We start from the raw sequence: 3,126 nt of genomic DNA on the forward strand, positions 1-3,126 counted from the left end.
ATAGGTTCATTCTTTGAGAAAGAGGTGTGAGGGAGCTGGAGGGAGTTTTTGTTCTCAAAAGAGAGATGCCATTAAATGAAAAATAAAAAGGATCACCTGAAATTTTATTCTACAATTACATTTGTTAGCACAAAAATTTTAAGTTAACTTGAAAATATGTAATGGAATTTCATTTGCTTTTGTTGCCTAGAACTCAGAAATGGTACAAGAAAAACACACAGGAAACTAACACTCCATTTAATTCGCATTAGCCCTCAGACTCCAACATGCATCTTGCAAACAGAGAAGGATAGGTTATTTTCAATCCTTCAGATAACAAAAGGACCATGAACTAAAGCCTGACTTCTATTGGAAAAAATAAATGACTTTAAGTTTGAAGTCTTTATTGGATATTGAACATTTTCCTCTGCATCTTAAGCCATCTCAAGAAATCACCATCATCCTTTGCAATTCTCTTTGCTTTTGGTAAGAGCTAATAACTTTTTGGTGACTACACCTGAAGGCAAGCACTATGGACAACCGTTAAATAGGAATAGAATTCAAATAGAAGCTGCTTGTTCCCTAAAACACTCCTTAAAATGAAATTGGATATGTAAACTGAGAATGTCATATGCATATTCACCTTATGCAAGTACCTTTCTTATTGATTTCAATAATTCCTGTATAATACTTAAAACCATATTTTACACTTGATTCTATAGTAACCAATACCCTCTTGCTATAATGACAGCATTATTTTCTAAAGAGAATAGCTGTTTCCAGTGGACAACCAAACCCTATTTTAATTCTGGGTATATTCACTATAAATGCCTATTTCACTTGCTAACATGGCACACTGCCCAAGCTATACAGACAGCTTAATCTATGTTCAAAAACTCAGTCCACAGTCTGTCACTGACTGACTGTTGATGTAGTAAAGAAAAGCAATGGGATCTAACTGGGACTGTGGAACAGTGCTTCTTCATGGGACAAACCAAACCACAATCCTTGAATGAACCCAGTGATGGCCCACATGTACATTCACCTGTAAGTAATGATTTATGACTGGATAGCTTGAGATCTATGGAGATGTGAAAAATGTGTTCTCACTTAAGTTTCTCAACAAGTTTAGATGACTAAGCAAATAGAGAGAGTAACTATTGAAATAAATATTGGTGAAAAAATTATGCCTCAGTTTCTTTCTACTGCATTTATTGTAATGTTTTATTTTCCAGCTGCTACTGTAATTTCTCTTTTCAAAATGATAGTGGAAAATATAACCACAATGAGTGGGTTTCTCCTTATGGGATTCTCCTACAACCGTGAGCTGCAGATCTTACATGCTTTGCTCTTCTTGGTGACATACCTATTGGGCTCAGCAGGGAACTTCATCATTATCACCATCACAACACTGGACCCACAGCTCCAGTCTCCAATGTATTACTTTCTGAAGCACCTTTCCATTCTGGACCTCTCATCCCTCCCTGTCACAGTTCCCCAGTATGTTTACAGTTCACTGTCAGGAAATGGCTACATTTCATATGGACAGTGCATGCTGCAGATTTTTTTCTTCACAGGTTTTGCTTGGTGTGAGCAAGTGATGTCACAGTGATGTCATATGATTGTTATGTAGCTATTTGCCTTCCACTTCAGTATGAGGTCATCATGAGTCCCAGAGGGTGCACTTGGGCTGTGACAGCTGTATGGCTAAGTGGATGTATCTCAGGAACCTTATACACAGCAAGTACACTCTCTATCAGATTCTGTGTGGACAGAATAATCCACCAAATCTTGTGTGATATTCCCCAAGTGCTCAAGCTGTACTGCTCTAATGATCACCTTGTAGTAATAGGAACGATAAGCTTCATGACTGCAGTGGCCTTTGCCTGCTTCATTGGGATTGTCATCTCCTATATCCACATATTCTCCACAGTTCTCAGGATGCCCTCTGCTGAAAGCAGGTCTAAGTCTTCTCTACTTGCCTGCCACACCTGTTTGTTGTCTCATTGTTTCTTTCTACAGGCTCATGTGCATATCTAAACCCAACCTCAGACTCTCCAACTGCTTTAGAGTTCTTAGTTTCTGTCTTTTACACAGTACTACCTCCAACACTCAACCCTGTTATTTATAGTTTGAGAAATGATGCCATAAAGAGTGTTATAAGGAAGTTACTTTTGAGTATAAAATTCACTGGTTAGAATCATTTTGCCCTGTTATTTACTCATTGTTAAATTATACACAAGAATATGATTCCTTCAATCTCTAGTGTTAATAAAGGGGAATGTTTTTTCTTAAAATAAACTACATTATATAACAATTGAGTGAATGGATGTACATTGTCTTATTTCTTTACCTTTTCATATAAAAACTGATGATCCTTGAAATTAATTAAAATATTAAAATCCTTGTAATAAAAATCCACTACTTACCTCCTAATTCATCCACACAAATACATACACACGCACACACACTCTGTCTTTCTCAGTATGTTTCTTAACACTTTTGCAGAGACAATATTACAATAATAAAAAGAAGCTATTATATACTCTTAGCCCTATTTCACTCAACAAATCATAATATTTAAGTCAATCATATAGTTTTATATCTATCAAGATACATATTGATATAAATATCAGTGATATCACTAGGTAAACTCGCAAGGTCAGTTATAGTTTTACTGAACTAAAGTTTTCAATTCGTATTAAATTTTATCTGTATATATTCACTCCCTTTTGCCTCTATAAATATATTCTATAGTATTACCAGTAATAATAAAATTCAAGTTTTCATAGTTTTAAAAAATTCGTTTATTAATTTAGAGTTTTCTGGGAGCTTCTAAGGCTATCCTGTGTTGAAAGGGGACACAGAGTCAGGCTCATGTGTAGTTTTAAACAGTGTTGTTCTCCAGGTGTTCTATCTCTCTATGTTAAATGTTTGTTGACAGCTTCCAAAAAGTCTTAAAAACTTTCTAGCTCTTTCTGAGGGTTAAAAGCCACTGGCTTAGGTGATTAACACCTGTAGCCTAAGAGTAGGGGAAGAGGTAATGGATTAATTGTTAAAGACTTTTCCCTTTTATCCAAATTCCTCTTACTTGTCAGGCTAGGGGGAAGTTTGGAGCAGTAAACCTTTGAACCAGGAGAAAATAAT

At 35.7% G+C, this 3,126-nt stretch overlaps 1 pseudogene; it reads left to right on the plus strand.

The window, feature by feature from the left end:
• Window positions 1-1,240: 1,240 nt before the first annotated feature.
• LOC110315330 lies at window positions 1,241-2,177 on the plus strand (annotated as a pseudogene).
• The last annotated feature ends 949 nt before the right edge of the window (window positions 2,178-3,126 follow it).

Source organism: Mus pahari, unplaced genomic scaffold, assembly GCF_900095145.1.
Source record: "Mus pahari unplaced genomic scaffold, PAHARI_EIJ_v1.1 scaffold_9493_1, whole genome shotgun sequence".
NCBI lineage: Eukaryota > Metazoa > Chordata > Mammalia > Rodentia > Muridae > Mus > Mus pahari.